Below are 23128 nucleotides of genomic sequence, written 5' to 3'. Positions count from 1 at the left end.
CGTTCCTCTAGAAAACACAAGAGAGAGTCCTCTGAGGAAAAAGGAGATCAAAAGGGACAAAAATCAGGAAAGATCAAAGAAGGTGAAACTTCTTCTTCTCTTCCTCCAACTCCTTGCAAGTCTACTTTAGAAAAGAAGATTTCGTCGTCATTGCTGCTGTCAAAAACTAGAGAAATTCCTGTCAAATTGCAGACGAAGGCGTCGACGACACCAACGACTATCTCGTCGTCGACGACGACCATCTCGATGACGACTGTGTCGTCGACATCGATGACGACTCCGTCGATGGTGAGTGTTAGACCTTCGTCGACGTCAAGATCTTCGTCGACGACGACCCCGTCGACTATTCCGTTGTCGACGATCCCGTTGTGAATCCCGTCGATGACGAGCAAGTTGTCGACAATGACATTTGTTAGATCTCCGACGATGATGACTTCAACCTTCATATCTATTAAGAGAATTACCCCGTCGACTGGCTCGCCGACGAGCAAGAAAGCAGAGTTTTAAACTCCCAAAATTTCTCCGCTTCTTCCGTCCACTATTTTGGATTGCCAGGAATCTGAAGATGAAGGGTCTTATGCAGCTGCCTATAGCCCTTCTCAGCTACATATTAAAGGTCAAGAATCAGAGGATGATGACTTCCAAGAGGTTCATGAGCAATTTTCTTTTAAGGATCGGCCAGTAAGAGGTCTTAAGCGTTATGAGTCCTTTCATCAGGCTTACAATTATGAAGAGGAGGAGGAAATGAGTCCCAATGTTCAGGAAGAGTCTCTCGGTGCCTTTGTCTTTAATTTCTGATTTAAGGCACATGATAGAAAGTTATTATTGCTGTTTCCCGGAGGATAACACTGCAGCCCCAGCTCCTGCGAATATTCCTCAGCCTGTGAAGGAAACACCAGTGGTTCAGTCTCCTCCTCCAGTTCTGAGAGTAGACACTCCGAAAATAATAACTATCCGGGACGACTTAATTGATAGTGATCATGACGATCAAGCTGAAGGAGAGATTCCCTATGATGATATAGTTGGGGATGAATGGGACCAATACACCGTTCCAACTTCCCCTTCATCACCGTTACCTCAAGCGAGTTCTCCACCAGAGGATATAGCCAGTTTCCATGATCTGATTGAAAAAAACGCAAAAAGGTTTGAGCTTACAATGCCTGTTAAAGAAAGTGAATGTTTCCTTTATGATTTCAAAGAGTCATCTCGAAAATCAGTAAGAGCTATCGCCATAATCCAACACATATGGGATGAAGGAATAAAATAAATGAAAAATCCGGCATCAGTTCCAGCATCAATTCCAAAAATTGATAAGAAATACCTTGCTCCTGAGACAGCTCCGGCATGCCTAATTGGACATCCTCGTCCTGAGTCTGTTGTTACTCAAGCGGCACAAAGGCGCTCCAAGAATCCGGTGACTGCCTGTTTGGCGCCTCCTGATAAAGAAGGTAAAAGAATGGACAGTATATGAAAGCGCTTTGCTGTTATGGCTCCTCTTTTCAGTCTAACCGGTACCAGCCGAATCATCAACAGGGGTACCGTCCGTTCTCCAGCAATCAGCAGTATCGGTCCTCTAATACAACATTTCAGCAGCAAGGATGGAGAAAATCTGCTGCAAGAGGAAAGGCGCAAGATTCTGGTCGAAGACCGTGACATTCTTCAGGCGCCTCCAGCCCCGTTTCATCTCAGACAGTTCCATTACCTTTCTCAATTTCTAAATTATTGGCAATCAATAACATCAGACAAATGGGTATTAGATATCATAACACAAGGTCACACCCTGGAATTCTCACAAAAACCTCAATCGCCCACCTCTTTACAGAAAACAAAATCATCTTTCAGCCCTCAAGACGGAAATTATAACTCTCCTAATGAAAGGGGCAATAGAAGAAGTCCCACCATAACAACAAGGGACAGGATTCTATTCACACTTTTTCCTCATAAAGAAAAAGCAGTCTACCAAATGGACGGCAGGTAATGGACTTCAGAGATCTGAACAAATACATAAAGAAAATCTTGTTCCGCATGCTGTCCTTACAGGAAATCCTCCTTTTACTTCACAGAGGAGATTACATGGTTTCTATAGACCTTTTGGATGCATATTTCCATATCCCGATCCACAAAAAACACAAACGGTATCTGCCATGGTGGCAGGGTGCCATTACCAGTTCAAAGTAATACCTTTCGGCTTAAAATCTGCCCCAAGGGTTTTCACAAAATGTATGGCACCAATCGCAGCACATTTAAGACAACAAGGTCTCCAAATGTTTCCATATTTGGTCGACTGGCTAATAAAAGGGACATCGTACCAGGAGACACAGCAATCTTTATAAATTTGTTTGGATCTTTTCCCAAAATTAGGCCTTCGAATAAACAGAGAAAGTCCTCCCTTACTACGACACAGTCACTCCAATTGATCGGGCGCTATTAAAAACTCAGGAGGCGAAAGCTTTTCCCTCAGAGGAACACATAAGAAAGATTTTAAATTTGACAGCATCAATAAAATCAAAAAAGTCCACTTCAATTAGGATCTTCAGGTCTTTACTGGGGATGATGTCATCCTGTATCCTATTGGTTCCCAACTGTCATTTGCATATGAAACGCTACAAGAATCCTTAGACAAACAATGGGTTCAAGCTCTAGGTTCGTTCGAAGACAAGCTAGTCATCAACTCTCAGATCAAACGTGCAATGTCATGATGGGGTATCAGAAGCAATTTGACAAAGGGCCTTCTGTTCGAACCTCAATCTCCAAGTTACTTCATGACATCAGACACTTCATTACATGGTTGGGGTGCGCACCTGCAAGACCTAGAGATTCAAGGCCATTGGTCACCTCGAGAAGCAAAGCTACACATCAATCTCTTGGAATTAAAAGCAGTTTTCCTGGGCCTTCAAGCCTTTCTTCCCAGAATTCGTGGTTCTTCGGTCCTGGTAAGGACCGACAGTACAACAACTATGTTCTATCTTATGAAACAGGGTGGCACAAAGTCAAAGCCCCTATCTGCTCAAGCACAGAAAATTGGAATCTGCCATTTGCCACGAGTGGGAGCTAAATCAAGACCAACTTCATCGAATATTCAATCTATGGGGCAAGCCAACTTTGGACTTGTTTGCGAATCAAAGCAACAAGAAATGCAAACATTACGCAAGCAGATTTCCACAAAAAGGATCCAGGGGAAATGCTCTTCATCTCCGCTGGACAGGGAGATTTACTTATGCTTTCCCACCACTTCCTCTAATTCCAAAGATATTGAGAAAGATGAGATCAGAACCATGCCACATAATTCTAATAGCTCCAGCTTGGCCAAGACAGTTTTGGTACACAGAACTTCTCCAATTGTCTGTGGAACCCAGGATACAGTTTCCAATGGTCCAAAATCTGATTACCATGAACAAAGGCCAAGTTCTTCACCCACAATTGACCTCTCTAAAATTGTCAGCTTGGAACCTTATGAACATGAATTTCAGTCTCTCGATATTCCTCAAGAATGTCGTGAAATACTGGCAAATTCTACAGCAATGTCTACTAACAAGACATGTACAGCAAAATGGAAGAGATTTTGTAACTGGTGTATTTCAAATAATGTACATCCTTTTAATTCCTCACCAGAGCAAATTCTCCCATATCTGCTTCAACTAGCCAGATCTGGACTTTCTCATGCTTCAATAAAAGTTAATTTAGCGGAAATCTTCAGATACCGCAAATCTCCAGGCTATCCGTCGCTTTGGTCTCAAAGACTAATTAAAGAATTTCTAAAGGGTTTATTCAGAAAATGTCCTCCAATTAAACATCTTCCGCCTCCTTGGCAACTTAACACAGTCTTGTCACAACTCATGAGAGCTCCTTTTGAACCAATTCACAAAGCGGAGTTGCAATTTATCTCATGGAAGGTAGCCTTACTTCTCGCTCTCACTTCAGCAAGGAGAGTCAGTGAAATTCAAGCTTTCTCTATTCTGGATCCCTTAATGCAGTTTAGATCAGATAAGGTAATTCTCAGAACAAATCTGAAATTTATCCCTAAAATACCTTCTTCTTTTCATCTCAATGAACCTGTGATCCTGCCTACATATTTCAAGAATCCTTCCTCTACGGTGGAAAAGGCTTTACACACTTCATTTCGTAAATCAAGTCAATTGTTTATAGCTTATTCAGGACCAAGGAAAGGATTGGCCCTTTCAAGATCCTCCATTTCCAGGTGGATTGCATCCGCCATAGTTTTCTGTCATGAAAAAGCGAGAAAACCTCTGTGCACAAGAGTACGGGCTCATTCTACCCGGAAGAATGCAACTTCAACAGCTTTACTAGCAGGCGTCACGCTTCCAGACATCTGCAGAACAGCAACTTGGTCAAATGTGCATACATTTACCAATCATTATAGTCTTGACACAGAGTGGAAAGCAGATTCAGCAGTGGGGCAAGCAGTTCTGCGGCACCTATTTAACTAAGGTACTTGTTTTTTCTCTTTACAGTTACTTATTTATGTAATTGTGTGTATTCATAGATATTTTTTAAATTGTAAAAAGTTGTTGCATATTTTCTTGAGTTCTTTCCTAAAGGCAAAGGGGTCTCGCCTAGAAACGCTCTTGGAAAAGGACTGCTATCTATTCTGATACAAGCATGTGAATCTATGAAAGATTCAATACTGGAGAAAAAACTAGTTACTTACCTGTACACTATGGTTCTCCAGTATTATCTTTCATAGATTCACATGTGCCCGCCCACCTCCCCGTTTTCTTCTAGGTAGACCGCCTTTATCTCTGGTTTCTTTCATAGCTCACTCTTGGGCTGTGGCTTGGACCACATAATGAGGAGGAGAGGTTGCCTAATTTTAGGCTCCTCCTTGGTTTCCAGGCAATTTTTTCTTCTACTGCTATGGGTATTCTTTTTACTGGGAGAGTCCCACCATAACGACGGGGAAGATACAAGCATGTGAATCTATGAAAGATAATACTGGAGAAGCATAGTGTACAGGTAAATAACTAGTTTTTTTTATGTGGCAAACACAAGGACGGGACAGGATGGACAAGAGTGCTGAAACTTTTCAGACACTCACCCCCAGTCACAGATCTGGGTTGAATCCATCATTGTTCTTTAGCTCAATTCGCCATCTCAGGTCAGACCCAGCTATATGCAAATCAGTCTTGACCCTGTGCCTCATGGGAACAGCCCAGCCCGAACTGCCAAGCCAGGCCTTCCCTGAACCGGAAAAAAGTATCCTGGGCCCGGTTTCGGGGTAACACCCCTCTTCAGCCAGGCTAGCTTGAATCCAGTGGCAAAGTGAGCAATGGACCCATGTCTAGGCATACTCTGCCAAATTAGGGCAAACAAACCAAACACAAGGAGATGATGAACGGAGTGCTGAAACTTTTCAGACACTCTTCCCCCGGTCTTTGGGCACAGGGTCAAGACTGAGTTGCAAATGGCTGGGGCCAAACTGGAATGGCACGGTGAGCAGAAAAACAATTGATTTAGGCCTAGGTCTCTGTGTCGCAGGGATTCCGTTCTCATACAGAACTGTGCATAGAGACTTGGAACCTCAGTGAATTAGGATGAACCAAAACTCACCTTAGTACCCAAAATCCCCTACCAGACTAGCTACAGTGTTTCATTGGTTATCGCAGACTCCCAATGCTTAGACAAACCAGAACATGGACTTAGTACACCTCGGGTAACGTGGAACACATTAACACTCTGTGTACAATAATTTCAATCCAGAACAAGGAGTAAATGAGGACGCATGCACATTTGAAATGTTTATTTACCAATGCAGTGTTCTCAAACGCTGTATCTTAGCTAATACAAGCAAACATATTATAAGAAACAAAGTAATCAGCATAGTCACTAGTCCACAGAACACAAAAGGTGAAAGGGTGGTAAAATGCTAAAACGGATAGGGTTCAGTAACACTTAGTTCTCACCCTCCCAAGCTAGTATATTCTATTATATCTAAGAAAGTCTCTTTGGATTTTTAGCAGGGCGGCCCCATACCTCAAGATCCTAGTGGTAAGGGATCACATCATCTTCCACCAGCTCTCTGCATGCAAAGCCCAATCAAGTATGTTTGTATGCTCTGTGCAAAGCCATATAAAACTCACCTAAAGCCAGAATTTGGCCGCAGCTGCATGTATGTTATGTCTAGGAACGTGCGAAGATCAGACCTCGCAACAACCACTGTGTTGAGATATTCTTGAAGGTTTCAGCACTCACTGTACAGACACAGCTCACCAAGCAAGGCTGATATCCGAGTAACAACGTATTATTCTCGCGTGAATCAAAAACATTCTACTAGGCTCAAAGTTAAAGCAACAGCTATGTGTCGTGTGCAGAAGCAGCAGAAAGGTAAAATGCCGTTTAAACTCTTAATAAGCTCATACTAACTTAACACAGCATATAGGCAAAGTATATCTATATGACACCCTCCCATGATCCGAGCACGGATAAGATAAGATAAGAGCCTCCATTTTGAAAAGCAGAGTTCAATGAAGTAGTCAGTTCAAATTTGAGCAGGTGAGAAAAAATATATTTGTCACCCAAAAAAACAAAATCTCACCAGCATGACAATTTAGTGTTTACTGTAATTAAAGCCAATAGGTCCGTGACTAAAAATTTCCATCATAATTTCCCACCCAAAAAATATCGAAAAAGTTCCATGATATCAAAGTCCTCGATAGGACTCAGCTTAATACTGAGTATGCAAAATAAGCAGCAACAGCTTCCAAAAGGAAGTCACTGTTATCATCCGAAAATAACTCAGCCATCCAATTTAATAGTGAGAAAGAACATACATGCTCTTCAATTACTGGAGCCTCTAGTACCGTCAGGAGACAACTCTGCGGGTTCTCAGTGAAGCTGTGTGCCAAGAAATCTTGCGCCGCTGCGAATATATTCCAACGACCCAGTATTCTATGCATCGCTGCAAAGGCCATAATCCCTCCGTCAGAACAAAGCAATTCATGAGCAACTAAGGGGCTCAGGAGATGATTAAAATCTACTTCAGGAGACACCATATTGCAGAGACACAAATCCAGGGCCCAGTCGAAATCGCAGCTCAGGCAATGAAAGACAGGCTGGACACATGTAAAATAGGAAAATCGAAACGATAATCCATATGCTGCACTTAAGGTGGCGAGCGGCAGCGTTCCATAGTATTCAAGCATCCTGTTGCGAAACAGTGCTAACCATGGACTAGTGACTATGCTGATTACTTTGTTTCTTATAACTGCTTGTCTTGAAACACAGGACGGGCATCCATTTTTAATAAAACAAAATAGCACTAAAAAGCCTGCAGCCAGCGCCAGTAAAACGGGAAATCCACCAAATAGGCAGGAAAAGATCGAAAGGAAGAAAGCAGGAATGACTCCAAATATCTTTTGGAAAGAAGTCACAAGACCAATGCTTACTACTTTGAAAAAGTGCGCCATGTGCGAGTGTGGAGGACGCGTTAAAGATAGTCTGAATCAGCTCACCGAAATGCAATGGTAGGTCAGTATTTAATAAAGCATGCACTTCTGTGCGGGTGTTAGCCACGTGAAGGACAAATGTTTCACGAGCAGATGTCGGGGCAACTTCTTTTTTTGACAATAGGGCTCTTATTCAACTCATCTTATTGAACTCTGCTTTCAAGGTCGGAATCCTCGGCCAGATGGAAACATCCAAGTTCCCATGCGTGGGTGGGTACAACACATTTTTACAGCAAACTCCACGTTCACTGACTGTAACTACATAAGCTATGCATTTTAATAACCCACAGCAATCTTCATTATTTAAATGTATTTATTTATTTAAAAGTAAATAACTACCGTTTGCCAGTAAAGTGAATGTGGGGATGATATCAGGGACGGGGGTACCTTTTTTTAAAACACATGCTAAATTAGGACGTTCCTGATTACAAGAGCCATGCAATTGAATATGTCTACACATTAATGAGTGATCTGGTGTTTCCGTGCACTCCTCACCTTTCAGATAAACCTCTTTTCCGTCCCTAAGGCATCTGTAAGTGAAAGGGAGCGACCAGGCTTCATGTAAATAGGAGCTGCCAAGGGGCTCGTACCTACCAATGGTAAAGTATTTCATGCAATTTGTAAACTGGAAAAGTGCAAATGGTAAAGTTATTAACCCGTGGATAAGCCACGTAGCAGTAGTGGCCTCTTGCACTGAAAATGGTAAAGACTCCTATCGTTCAATGTGTAACATGGAAAAAGACTCATCTCTCATTGAAAGCAAACGTTGCTTCTTAGTCAAATTAAATGGGGCAAAAAGAGATGAGACATTCATGTAATTCCAAGGCACCTTTCTGGTCTTCAGTGTCTGCAGGGTCCACGCAAACTGCATAATAGAACGCAATTAATTTTGACCATGGTACAAAACAGATACATCATCCTGTACATTATCAACAACAGATGACACAATATTATCCAATGTGTAGATTCGTGAGGAAAGTGTGTTAATGCTGTTATCCACCACTGCAAGCACTTTCTCTAAATTAGCTTGATCAATAGCCCTAAGCCGGGTAGCCGCCTCAATCTGTGATGTTTTCCAGAGTTCATTATAAACGTCATATATCCATCTTTTAGATCTACCTTTTGCCGGGCCTTTTATGAAATCATTTAAATCAACATCGTCAGTCAGTTTAGACAAATGGAGTTTGACTGACGCCAATGTGGAATGTTTGAGCCAATTCTGACATAACTTGCCTACTGAATAAGTTGTTACCGAATGGTCATTCTCAAAACGGGGATCGACCCTGACTTGTGTAAATCCATCAGTCAGACCCAGAAAACGATGCTGGCATGCATCAGCACTTCTGTGCCACAGCATCCAACCCTTGGGATCCAAACTGGATATGTTAAAGGAAGAATTTTGTAATGGAGTTTGCAACTCTCTAATCGAAAATGTTGTTGAATTTTCCCAACCTGAATATTCTTCCAAATCAGGGAAGGAAGGAGTATTTAATTTTTTAGAAGTAGCCAATCCAAAGCATGTCGTCTGTGAGATGGTAGAATTCAAAAACAACATATGATTTGGGATGAGACATGCACGGTGCAAAGCCTCAGTGCCTTGTACCGGCCAACTTTTAGAACCCCAAACTGATTTAAGGTCAGTTGTTTCCTTCCACAACTCGTAGCCTCCAAAAGCTAACTGGTCTAGAAACGACTTCGAGTACAATAACTTAGTATCGGTAAGTCTAACTTTGGACATGGAGTTTTCTGTCATTCTAAAGTAAAATGAAGCGCGATTGGACTGATTGAAATCAGTAAAATAAGTGTACTTTTTCAAAAAAGTACTTGAGCTGCCTCGTAAAGGAGCTGGGCAATGCTCACACAGTGTATAATTTACAGTAACCCTTCTGGTATCAGTTTTATGGAGGTAGTGATTACCAAAATGTTGGAAACAAAATAAATCACCATAATTAGCAGATTCTAAATATAAATCTTCAGCTTCAAAGACAGCATAATATTTCAAATCAGCAAACAAAGCCTCTACGGCCTGAACATCCCAATCATCAGAACGTATGTTTTGTTTAACCACATCCTCCATGTTAACTCTAAGCACATTCGGGACATTTATAACTTCAGTGGGCCCATGGATTTAATATTTAACAGCATCCCATACTATCCCATCCAGGACAGGCCAAGCGGTGATGTTAACAAAAGCCAAGTCTCTCTTCAATCTGTGGGCAGAATGTGACGAGGAATGGGGTGCCAATGTTCCATTTAGATGTCAAATGCATGTTCTCTCCTCGACATAGTGTCCATTAATGAATCGGAAAAAATAAAACACAAAACCAATTGACATAAAAAGGTAAAGTGAAAAAAGCCCAAACCAAATGTAAGTCCAAGGGGGAATCAAAAAATGTTTTTTAAACAATGTTACATAGGCCCTAATCCTTGTGGGCTTACCTGAAGTGCCTGAAACAGTGTCAAATGAAAATCTGGATTCTGTGGCTAAACGAGTTTGCAAATCAGGCATCGATAAGTCAGTTGGGTATGTGTAATCAGTTTTTTCAAGTTGTGTACCAGGCAACGCACTCAAAGGACTAGAAACTGCAGGCATCTCGAGGGCCACCTCCGGTGCAGGATCCGAAGCTGTGGCCAATACAGAATTTCTCACCATCGAAGGACAGGAGACTGCCGGTGTCATGCTAAAAAGAATCGGCCACTCTGTGTATCTTGACATTGTCAATGGAGATATACCTGTTTTCTTTACGACCTGGAAGTGGTGGTAAAATGACTGTTCTTGTGCCTTTCACACAAAGCACAGGAACCAGAGCACGGTATGAGGGACCAAATTCCTTCTTGTTATCGATCTTCTCCCGAACCAGTTCTACAACTTGGGGTAGCCAGCCAACTACCGGGATCTGCAACGCTGCATCCAAAGTGGAGGGCAAATGTTCCTTTGCAAGACTGTCTCTTGTCTTTTGAAGAGTCTGTAAAACATTGCAATGTTCATCTACGTCAAAGGATGCAGCAACAGCCACCGAGTCTAGACCGTCAAGTTCCGGTACATACATCTTGATTCCAAAGAGCATTTCGTATGGGGTCCGCCCACCCAGAGACCTTCTAGGGAGATTATTAAGAGCACGCTGCACGCCATTGAGATGGGCCGGCTAGTTCCTGCCAGTGCCTATAACTCGCGCTGTCAAGGATTGCTTTAAGTCACGGTTCATTCGTTCCACAACACTATTACCCTCAGGTCGGTATGGAGACGAAAACTTGACTTGGACCCCCATCGAAGCCATGGCATCCCTATACGCCTTAGAGGCGAAAGCAGGACCCTGATCCGAATGGAAGGTACCACAGACAAAAATCCCTACAAAGACACGCAAATCCCTTATGACAGTCCGTGAATCAGCGCTGCGTGAGGCCATACCCATACAAAGCGTGTGCATGAATCAACTGCTACAAAGATATACTTATACCCAGTATCAGAAGAAAAAGTACCGCAGTGATCTAAATAAACACAACCTAATGGTTTATTAGAAATGAACAACTGTGTTTGGGGTGGACGCTTAGCAGTTGAAGGCTTAATCTGCTGGCAAATGTCACATTGAAGGACATAATCACGCGTCTGTTTGTGCAGTTCCCGATACCAAAAACGCTGTTGTAATTGAGACACAGTGGCTGAAACGCCCACATGCGCGGACGCCACTCCCTCATGGGCCGCTGTGATCAATGTATGTCTGCGATCCCAGTTGGGAATCAATCTTTCACCAACATCAGGAATTTTCACATAAGGAACCTTATCGGGACTTAAGTTGTATGTGTACTTCGAAGGGAATGCCGTTGGATATTTACCTCCCTTCTCAGTGGCAGCAACAGCCGCCAAGATATCATCATCAATCTTACTTTTGGACTGTGTGACTGCTCCAACCAAATATGTCGATACCGCTGATTTCGCTGCTTCATCAGCAAGCGAGTTGCCAACAGCGTGGACGCCCACGCGCTGATGACCAAGAGTATGAATTGCAAACACGAGTGGCAACTGCTCTTTAAGCTCAGCCACTCGGACCCAGATCATTTTATGTTTTATAGTGCTACCCTTGGAATCACGAAAATCATTTTGAATCCAAAAGAACAAGTTTTCATTGTAACACTGGACACAGTAGTAAGAATCACTTACAATAAGTGTTGTCACGCTAGGATCTGCGTACTCCAATGCAAGCATCCGAGCACGAAGCTCTGCCAATTGTGAGGTTCAGTCCCCTAGAGTCTGCGTGTGCACGACTCTGGACTTGAACTCATCGTTCACCATGGCACCTACCACAATGGGGCATGCGGAAACGTAGGCGTGTTTAGAACCATGCGCAACCTGCGCCAAACCATCAGTGTATATGATGCAATGGAAATCCTCCAAAGGCCGCTTAGCCAAAGGTGCAGGATGAACAAATTCATGTTGCAAAAACTCCTGCGACCGTAAGGAGGCATCAAAAACAAACGTGACATCCGGAGACGTCAATGATGCTGCCCATTGTGTCCACCGAGGGTGCAAAGCTTTAGAATTAGGTACACTGGCTTTCGTAACTGCTTTCAAAGCAGGACACGGAGTAACAACCATCATGCGTTTCCCCTGTGACAGAGCGCGTTCCTTCAGAATCGCCATCTGTACAGCCGTTAACTTTCTCCACAGTGGAAAATCGCATTTCAGCCGAAGTGTGCAAGTGTGACTTGTAGGCAATAGGTACTGTGTCTCCTTCGTTAAAAGTAAGGAATGTGAAACCCACCGTCCCAGGAATAATTCTTATCACCAGGTTGATGTGGTTGTCACGAGTCAACAAGTATTTAGAAGCGAGCAGATCAGCCTGCAAAGATTGCAGTATAGCTGAGTGCTCCAGCAGCCAGTTTGATTTGGTAAAAGTTGGTTGTATCAAAGCATACAAGGGCTTGATGCGCTGGGCATATTCAGGAATGTATGTCCTCCCGAAATTCAAAAATCCCAGCAAAAACTGTAATTTTTTCAGAGTTGTCGGAGCGCACAGTTGTGTGCATTTCTCCAAGAAGTGAGGAGCTAATCCTCGACCTTCATTGTTGAGCTCATAGCCCAGAAATGCCACTGTGTACTCGCAATGTGCAATTTTGCAAAGTTGAATTTGTAACCTAAGTTTGCAAAGCTACAAATCAAGCGGTCAACTCGACACAGATGCTCCCAAAGTTCGTCATCCGTGAGATAAATGTCATCCACATACGAACAAGCATCCGAGTCAACTCTCTCCAAGATAGAGACTATGCGGCAGCAAACACCCCAGGACTATTTTATAGCCCATCGGTAAACGTTTGAAATGTTTTTGGACACCGTCGCAAGTAAAGGATGTCCATTGGGAACTCAGACCATCCAAATGGTGGGCATAAAAACCGTTGGAAATGTCAAGCGTGGTTTTAAACCGCTTACGCACAAGACTATCCACTAAGGCAGAGCCGTGAGTATTCTGTACTGCACAGGTACGGCAATGTGAGTTTAAATGCCGGTAATCCAATACCAAATGATATGAACCGTCAGGCTTGGTTACAGTAAAAAGAGGGTTATTCATTGGTGACATACAAGTTTCAATCACTCCCTGATAATCCAATTGTTCAAGGATTTCCGCCACGGAAGCCTTAGCTTCACGTCTTATGGGATATTGAGGTTGAGGCTGTGGCATAGACCGCAAAGGAATCTTGTGGTGTGGGGAAAATTGATCCCAACCACAGTGTACGGTACAGAGCCGGCGCGAGGGCTTTAGCCCACTCTTCTGCAAAATTCAGCGCATGCTCCTTTGAGACAGTGTGCGTGAATGTTGGGAGGATTACCTCCTCCCCTCTTGGAGCCGCGAGCACAAAAGGTGGGGGCCAGTCTGCCTCTGCTAACAAAATGTCATAGGTAGTCGTAAGATTCTCCCAAAGTACCCCTTTTATCGTACGTTGAATGTCACCTTCAATGAACAGGTCTATTTCATAAAGTCTGTCAGGGGGAGCTACTCCAGTGTCAGCTGTCTCCGCAACATCATAACGGTCAGTTGCTGTCACCTTCAGTAGTGGACGCAGGGCCTCTTGTACTATGGTAATCTCCGCCGCGCTGTCCAGCAAGGTCAGAGCCCATGGCTGATTCGAAGCTGCGTTCTCACTATCTGTGGCATATCTCGCTGTTAAAGCTGCAACTATTTTTTTCTGAAACTGGGGTCTCTTCGGCGTAGTATCGTCCTGCTTGCCTTTACCGTCATTCGAATGGGGCTGGTAGCGTCCTTGCTGGCCCCCCGACCCCTGCCGCCTCCTCCACCACCGGTCTAAAAGGCCGATGACTCCTGAAAAGAAAAAGGAGAGCGTTGATCAGAAACCTGAAAACGATCAGGTGATTTTATCATTGCGCGATCGCACAAGTCCTAAACACATTCTGTGGGCGCAGGCAATGGAGACTCAGGACGAGACTCCTGTTTCTGTTGTTGTTGCTTTCCCTGTTTTTGTTTTTTCTGCCAATTTTGCTTTTTGGTCTTGGGCTGGTCGTCAGTTTCTGACTTCTGCCCTTGGGGTTGTTTCTTCTCTTAAGTAGAAAAAGACTTGAGACCCCTACTATTGCGGCCCACGGTTTTATAAGCCGCCACAATGCCAACTGTCGGGGTTTATCGGCATCGGGAATTGCCTGCAAAGCATTGGCAACCTGAAAGTTCACCGCATCCCCCTTGACATTAGCAAGAATAAGATCGGAAACCACATCAAAGGAGCCACAGAGGCGCATACCCATTTCAACAGCAGCCTCCGGTACGTGCTCATCTTGAACACGTTTAAGGACCGTCGGCAGGACCGTCCTAAACCGAGTGCCGTAACACCTCGTATAGACAGCCACAAATGTTTTACCCCAGGTCTCAGTCACCGATTTCAGGGGTCAAGTCTTTCGGTCAGCTAATTGTCAGAATCCTGTGTTTTTTACCAGGAGTCGTGTTAGGAAATACCGCTTACAGCTGGTCAAACTTTTCGGCAAGCCGGAAAGGAAAATCATCCTTTTCTTGGGGGCGCTTGCCCATCACAGCGTTGACCATAACGGGACTGAGTTTCATACCGCCCTGTCCGGCAGGAAGCGCCGCACCACCTGGGGCCCCGCCCTGGAGATTAGGTCGTTAGTGCAATACATTACCTGTAATCACGCTAATTGTGACTACATGTAGTCGTCTTAACTCAACAACGTTACATGCTCCGTGCTGAGGATGAGGTGTTAATCCAGCCAAAACAGGCCAATTTGCGCCTGGAATGGACAAAAGACCTGACCTCGGAGCTGTCAAAGAATGGGGTAGGGCGCCATCAAACCAAACGCGGTGCTGCCAAGTATCTATAGAAATTTCCTGTGCCCTATATGGTGCATATTCCTGTGGCACAGCCGTGGGAGTGTACATGTCGAACACACGAGTATTTGCGTTCATAGCTGGGAAGGTCACCCACGAGTAAAAAATCTTGTACGGGTCAGCCACCTCTGCACTCACCACCATTATCCCGGCAATGCCATCCACGGGAACATTATAATTTTGCAAATGATTGCGTACCGCAATGCGACTATGCTGCGGAATGTCCACCGCCGGCCATAGCGACACAAAAAGGAAAAGGTACAAAGGAAACTTTGTAGCACAACTGGGTAGTAATTGAAGGAAAGGGTTTTGTAAGATTCAAGCTTGAAAAGACCTATGTAAGTATAGCTAAGTTTGTCCGACACCACCGTTAACCGGAAACAATGGTGTAGGGGTTAATGACTGAATATTGAACTACTCAAGTGTCATGTAATAAGGCCACCAACGTTGGGCGCCATGTCGCATGGATTCCGTTCTCATACAGAATTGTGCATAGAGACTTGGAACCTCAGTGAATTAGGATGAACCAAAACTCACCTTGGTACCCAAAATCCCCTACCAGACTAGCTACAGTGTCTCATTGGTTATCACAGACTCCCAATGCTTAGACAAACCAGAGCATGGACTTAGTACACCTCCGGTAACATGGAACACATGAACACTCTTTCGTTATACAATCATTTCAATACGCCACAAGGAGTAAATGAGGACGCGTGCATATTTGAAATGTTTATTTACTAATGCAGTGTTCTCAAAAGCAGTATCTTAGGTAATACAAGCAAACATATTATAAGAAACAAAGTAATCAGCATAGTCACTAGTCCATAGAACACAAAAGGTGAAAGCATGGTAAAATGCTAAAAACTAATAGGGTTCAGTAACACCTAGTTCTCACCCTCCCGAGCTAGTATATTATATTATATCTAAGAAGGTCTCTTTGGGTTTTTAGCAGGGCGGCCCCATACCTCAAGATCCTAGTGGTAAGGGATCACATCATCTTCCACCAGGTCTCTGCATGCGAAGCACCATCAAGTGTGTTTGTATGCTCTGTGCAAAGCCATATAAAACTCACCTAAAGCCAGAATTTGGCCGCAGCTGCATGTATGTGATGTCTAGGAACGTGCGAAGATCAGACCTCACAACAACCACTGTGTTGAGATATCCTTGAAGGTTTCAGCACTCACTGTACAGACACAGCTCACCAAGCAAGGCTGATATCAGAGTAACAACATATTATTCTCGCGTGAATCAAAAACATTCTACTAGGCTCAAAGCTAAAGCAACAGCTATGTGTCGTGTGCACAGCAGCAGAAAGGTAAAATGGCGTTTAAACTCTTAATAAGCTCATGTTAACTTAACACACCATATAGGCAAAGTATATCTAGATGACATCTGTACTGGGGTGAATGTATGACATTGTTCTGCAATCTGTCCATCAACTGTTCTTTTGGCATTCGCCTGACTATGTGGACAAAGGCTAGTGGCTTTCCATTTGCCACCTAATATTTGCTTGTGGTCAGGCACGCACCTTTAAAGTTAATAAAGTTCCCAGGCCCACCCCAACTGGACGTCTGTCAGGGGAAGAAAACACCTCTCCACTACCAACCATTGTATCTGCTTTGGGAGCAGTTTTCACACCACTTTTATGCTACATTCAGGCCAACACAGGCTAGGCCGTAGCTGGAGACCAAATGCAAAACAGGCTCCAAGAGGTTATATTTCCAAAATATTTCATTCAAAAAACAACTAGATTGGACTTTTAGTAAATATAAAAAATAAGTCTTTATATGGAGCCTGTAGCTTGTACAGGTCAAACGTTATAGATTTATCTATATAATCTATAATTTGGCTTTTGCTATATACCAGTTTCAACTTGTGACATTGTTGCTTTAGACTAGTCACTGGGAAAACACGCCATTCCAAACATCACACATGTTCCACTCTTAAATATGATCCACACTATCTTGTGGGGCAGCAAGGTATGCTTGGTTGTGCAATGTAATAGTTCAGGTTTTCTTACCTGTCAAAAGGGGTGATTTAGCCACGTTTGTGTGGCAAGATTCAAGTTCCTGCTGTCCGTCTACACTAGGTAGGCCTAAACCATGTTTTCACTGCCGCAGTGGCGGATGGAACAAAAGGTGCTGCAGTCCATAAATGGCATTTCACTTTCCTTGACAGTGCTGTATCTCTGCAACATATACTTTGATTTCATAGGAAAGTTAATTTGCTAATCCGGTTTTAAGCCAATGTCCACATGTGTTTGGGGTCCAGGCACGTACCCTTGGCATTGGATTGCAGTGTCCAAGTGATGGCTTCAGGATTACTATTAGGTGAGTCCCAAACAAAAATAGAAAATTGAGTTTTACCACCCAAAAAGGGGCCACGTTGAAACAGTCACTATTTTCCCACCACAATCTCTGGAGTCTCTATTTATTGTAGGTTTTTAAGGCATAGCTTCCTCCACAGCATAATGATATTTTTTGGGGCATTGTTACCTATCCACCCAGTGAGACTGCAAAAGCACACCGCTGACTTATTGTTTTCTAATACTTCCATAGTTTGTTTACTCACTACATTGAATTATGTTGTAATTGGGATGGCTGGGTATGAAATGTATATTGCCATGGTAAGTTGTCTGTTCAGTGCAACAGTTTGCAAGAGGGTATGATATCAATTTCGCCTATTTTATCTTTCTATCTGAACATGTATAAAAGCTTATTGCGCAGTAGTAGAATAATAAAGGATATTCTGCAAAGCAAAATATAGAAACATGGCTTAAGGTGCATAACTGTGGATCTAGGATCCATTCAAGGCAGAATAGGAGCAAGCTGGTGTGCTTTTTGGAGAATGGGGATTCTATGTCTGAGCTGCCTTGCTTCTGTTACCCTAGAACCGGATACGCCTAATCCCACCCCCTACAAAGAACCCAGAACATACGTTCATGATACACCCTCAAAAGTGCTAACTAAATCTCAACATATGTTGCACTAGTGTGGTATCCCTTAGCTATGTTTGTGCAGCACTATCCTGCGTGACAACTTTGGCTACATGACAATTGTCAAACGTGAGCACATGAAACTGCTGTTAGAGAGGCCTGCAAAGCAGAGAACGCCTTCCTTATGTTGTTCTGATGTCGCTGCACAACTATCGGAAAAAATCATCCGTCTGAGACATGAGAACATCAGAAACGCAACATTGCTTTTCCTGCTCAGTGAAACTAATTAAAATGTGAGAAAATGGATGGACAGTTTCTGGCTGTCACCTGGAAAATAAGATCCCGACACACTTAATGCCTGCGACCAAACATCCTTTCTAAAGCTTGAATTAGTTGTGTGAAGGCTTCCAGTATGCAGTTGGCAAAGAAAGCAGACCACGTTGCATATTAACATCTCTTGCGTTAAAGCTCTTTAGCTAATAGGTGGGATGTAAAAAAAGAGGTAATGATTGGTAGAGTTGTGACCATTCGTGTTAAGGTGAGCTCATTTTCCCAAATGGTCTCCCAAGATGCTGCCAGCATTTGGGGCTTCATGTAAATTGTGCAGTCTTATCAGGACAGTGATAATGGTGCCTGGGAGTAGTCAGTGTCCTTCACTAATTACAATAATAAGCCTTCTGGTGCCCCATGTTTTTGAATTAGGTGGATAGTCTAGTGAATTTGGAAGCCATCACTCACTTTTGGTCCTCAATTCTGGTCTGACTGGTTTGAGCGACCCTTCTGAGATTGTTCTAGGTGGCAAAGCTTAGCAAAATCCAGTTTCGGGACAAGTGCTAAAGACGTTAATTACAAAAATTAAATGCTGGTCAGTTGTAACTTGTAGTCCTTATGACCTTTTGCATTTTTCAGATTTTTCTATTGTTACTTGTTGATAATTGTTCTTGAGGAGTTGTTTCAGTGATAGTGTCAAAGCTGATGGGACTTGAAGATCATATTCAGATATCATGGAAGACTCGTGAATCCCAAGATTGCGATTTCAGTACAGCACTTTCTCAAGCCAAGGGAGTTGCTACAGACTCCTCACTCTGGTATTTGTAACATTTACACAGGAAGACATGTTTGTAGAGTTTCGCCCTACCTCTACACCATTTTCAGCTGATTTTTTGTTGAACACTGTTTTCTGCTTTTTAAAAAAAATAAAATGAGTGCATATACTAATAGTTCAATTAAAGTGCAGCAGAGATATATTTTTCAAAATTGTTATTTTGGGATAGATTTTTGATGTCCGAGCTTTAAAGCAAAAAGTAACACTGATAGTAAAGACTTACTAGGAGATCAGACTCTGAGATTGTCTAATCTTAGTAATTTTAATAAACTTCACAAACGATAACTAAATTGACACGTCTTGAATACTTGTTCATACACTTTTGAACTAATAAAGACCCACAAATATGCTGTAGAGGTTCTTATTATAACTTTTTGAGACGTAGTTTATTAGGAGGATTAAAATATGAGTTGGGTTATAAAAGAGGAATAGAGTTACCCTTTTAAGGGGTTGGTACAAAATCTCTGTATACAATTCTTTCTTGATTGTAGATGATAGGTAAGAAGATCTAGCCTGCCAAAGTTTAGGTGATTTTTAAGACCTGCATTGACAGTTCAGATTTAGATCTCGGATCTACTTGAGCTGTCTCTATCAGCTTCCTCGCCAACCCGTTAGGAATGACCTGTTCTTTCAGAGTCAAGTCAGGGGTGTACATGCCATCTATCGTTTTGTAAACACCTGGTTTGTCCTATTTAGTGGTTGCTTAAGATGTTACCCTAGTACTGCACATAGAGTTTTGGTCTTGCTGTGGCCTGTTGTGTGTTTTGAGAAAAAGATTGTTTTTGTGATAGAAAGTCAAAATCTGACCGCCATTATGGGTTTTTCCCAATATTCCAGCCTCGTCCAAGCATTTGTAACATTTAGGTTTACAGTATATAATGATTTGAGTGGACTTCGCTGTTGGCCTATGGAAAAGGGAGACCAGTAAGACCGCTTGATCACCACAGGTAGTGGTTTTTACCCATGGTGACAATGAAATTAAAGCATCATTGTGTTTTTGGCTTCAAGAAGTTTAATTGTGGTCTATATAGTGGTTTTAAAATGTGTCCTTTGAGGTTGTACATGGTTTGCATATCCTAAGCATGAATTCATTTGTAGCAATGACTGAAGTTTGTTTTCCCCTTTGGTCCTAAATGTTTTATTCTCCTCAATCTCTTACAGCAAATTTGAAATATGTTTCCTCTATTCTATCACGATTTACTCCTTACTGATGTAATGTACTTTTTTTACTGGACGAAGCATATGTGTACGTTTTCAACTTTAAAGAATTTCTGCTGACATATATATGTTTCTATTTCAATTCACTGAACACCAATAACTTTTGCCTGTCTCAATTTGGGAAGTTTCCCTCTTTGGTCTCTGTGATGCGGTCACTCTTATCCTATTCATTTGCTTGGTTATTGTGTTTTTTGTATTGTATTCATGTTGTGGAATATATTTAAATGATTTTTCTCTATAAAACATTTCTTCTTGGAGTGAACTTGCTGTGAAAAGAAACACTCCACTATGACATGTATCTTCACTTGTTAAAAGTCATAAATTCCGTTGCTGCTTCCTGGTTAGGTCGTCCAGTGCTTCATGGGTCTGTGCATTAAAATTGTACCTTTCCTTTTTACAGTGTACAATCAGTGACCTAACTGTACATCGTGCTACACCGGAGGATCTGGTAGGTAGCATACAGGCGGTTGCTAATTCTGATGTAAAATTCTGCAGTACAACTGCAATATTAGCAGGTACAAGCACAGCTGAACCTGCCAGGTAGCCATGGAGCTCCAACCTAAATCCATATGCTCTTTGATATGTTAATATGTTGATAATAGTGAATGCACACATATTTGATCGATGGTAAGGCTGTGTGCAATGAGGTCTACTTAGATGTTTCATTGGGTTCTGCACGCGTTTTAAAATTAATATCTGCGTAGCTAGAAATTGTCTTCATGCAAATTTTCAGTTGTGACCTTCTGAGCAATCTGCTGGTTGGTTCTCCAGATGGCTGTCTTTTGTTCTGGCTACCGGAGCCAAATCATCATTTCCGATTGCGAATCCAGGGCCTATTTAAACAAACATTTCCTGCTGCTTATTTGATGTTTTTTGTAGCTGATTATATGGTATGATAGTTGTTTTTTTGGTTAACTGATTGATTTGCTCTTTTAATGTTATCTATATTCTCATATTTAGTAACAGTTCAATGTTCTGTTCTTTACTCTATTTTTCTGCAAGCCAGTATTTGCCGTATGCTTCTGGAAATGTAAAGAACATGCCTAGTGTGGTTTTGTCACCCCACTGTATTATGGTTAATTTGCTCCCCTTAAATCTTGAACGTAATCTTGCTGTAATGACCCTAGAAATTACAATAATGGAGGTAGATGGGGCAGTTCTGTGGGACTTTGTCATTGGCGGCTTATGCTTTGGACAGAAAAGACCCCATTTTACCCTTTTGCTTAAGGAAGGTTTAAATTCACGCCCTTGAAGGTTCCTCAAATCCCACCATTAATCTGACCATGAGAGCGATCCAAAAGAGCCAGCAAATGGATGGAACCCAGGGTGTCCTAGAACCCATCTTTGTTCGGCATCAGATCCACACTAGAGTCACTAGGTCCACAGTGTTATGTGTGGTGCTCCTTGTCCCACACCATCTGTGAGTTTGAACTGTCAGGCTGCACTTCTTGCCTGCTCATAGGAATGCCTCCACTGCATGTCCCTGCTTTCAAAAACAATGTGGGTCACTCATCTTGTTGGGACTCTTTCCTGGGGCTTCATAGAAAAGCCCCTGAAATGTCAAAGCTTTCTGAATTTGCAATGGGTTGCCATCTGGTGCAGTTGCTGTTTGGGATTTCCCAGTGCACAGTTTAGACTGGCTTTACATACTTTATTGTTTGTAATCCCAAAATGTGTGCAGCATCTTCCATTATGCTGTTTATATTCTACTTTAACACCACACACACTGCTACTTAGTCATTAAGGGCCAGATGTACTAAGTTTAGGAATACCGATTTTCAAGTTGCGATTCTCCCCGAATCGGTATTCCAAACGTATGAAACTCTTTTGAGTTTCATTAGCAATTCCTAGTGGGTCACTAAAAGGCCTACCTCATGCGTATTAATGAGGTAGGTTGCGATTTGCGAACCATTAGGAATCGCAGCCATCACAGTGATGGTGAGCTGCTGGTGTCAGCAGACCACCACGTCTGTGATTGCTTTTTCATAAAGCAATCCATTTTTTTTCTTTTTTTTCAGTGCAGCCCGTTTTTCTTAAAGGAAAACTGGAACCATTTAAAAAGAAAAAAATAAAGTTTGCAGTTTTCTTTTAAGAGTGGCAGTGGATCGTGGGACCACTGCCTGCTCTTAAAAATATTTGTTTTCCATTCTCAAAGAGGAAGGGGTCGCCTGGAGGCCCATTTGCGAATGAGTTACCACCTCCTTCAAGGAATCAGTAAAATAAGAATGTTTGGGACCGTCATTTGGTAGCAAAGCATTCATACATCCCGTTCATATTCAGTATTTGGAAGCGATGCCCTACATGGGCTCCTTCCAGAATCTCAAGCACATATTGCGATTTGGTAACGTGTTATCAAATTGCAATTTGTGTTCTATACTTATTAAAAGCCCGATCAGCCGTTTTCTACTGCAAAAATGTTTCGTACATGTGGCCCTTATAGTTTTATCACTTCCTTGTAGAGATGTTAAAGATGTGCTGATTATTTTTAGAGGTAGGGTCATTTAGAAATAGTTTTACTTCTTCTCCACTGTCAGATTTGACAATTTTGAAAAGAAACAATTTTCCATTACTTGGCATTATGGCAGCGTTTTATGTGTCCTTATTCTCTCCCATGTTCATCATCGGGATGAAAGAGTCTGTATTTGACGTCTTTCCTTGAGGCTCAAGGTATGGCGCGACCATTGGCAGAAGCCATCCTGCTGCTTCATGAGACTAGTGAATGTGAAAAAACAGATGTTTTCAGAAAAACGGTACCTGCAATTGATGCTAAAGCCAGTGGCATAAGCCCTTCTATTTCAGAAGTGGAATAATAAAGTTGATATAAACTTATAAGACGGACCACTACACACTGAATGAGAGACACTTGCGGTAAAGCTGAATCCAGGAATGAGTTGGAGGCAGCAGGATGTATCTATTGGAGTTAAATTGCTGATTTCATTTGGTATGAATAAGTCCCTAAGAGAAAAACAATGTGAACAACAAGGAGCTATGAAAGTGTACACCCTGCTGATGAAATGAACAGTTTGTGATATTTGCAGTGTACGCTGTACTTTCATTGACT

At 42.4% G+C, this 23128-nt stretch overlaps 1 long non-coding RNA gene across 1 annotated transcript in view; it reads left to right on the top strand.

Annotated features, from left to right (window-relative positions):
* Positions 1 to 20518, top strand: part of LOC147668348 (uncharacterized) — a 94257-nt gene extending 73739 nt beyond the window's left edge. Inside the window, exon 3 of the long non-coding RNA XR_015304124.1 lies at positions 20468 to 20518. This is a non-coding gene — a long non-coding RNA (uncharacterized LOC147668348). The remainder of the gene's footprint in view (positions 1 to 20467) is intronic.
* Positions 20519 to 23128: the final 2610 nt, after the last annotated feature.

The sequence above is a fragment of the Lissotriton vulgaris genome, unplaced genomic scaffold, assembly GCF_964263255.1.
Source record: "Lissotriton vulgaris unplaced genomic scaffold, aLisVul1.2 SCAFFOLD_4810, whole genome shotgun sequence".
In the NCBI taxonomy this organism is placed as follows: domain Eukaryota; kingdom Metazoa; phylum Chordata; class Amphibia; order Caudata; family Salamandridae; genus Lissotriton; species Lissotriton vulgaris.
This window is presented reverse-complemented; position numbering and strand designations above follow the sequence as displayed.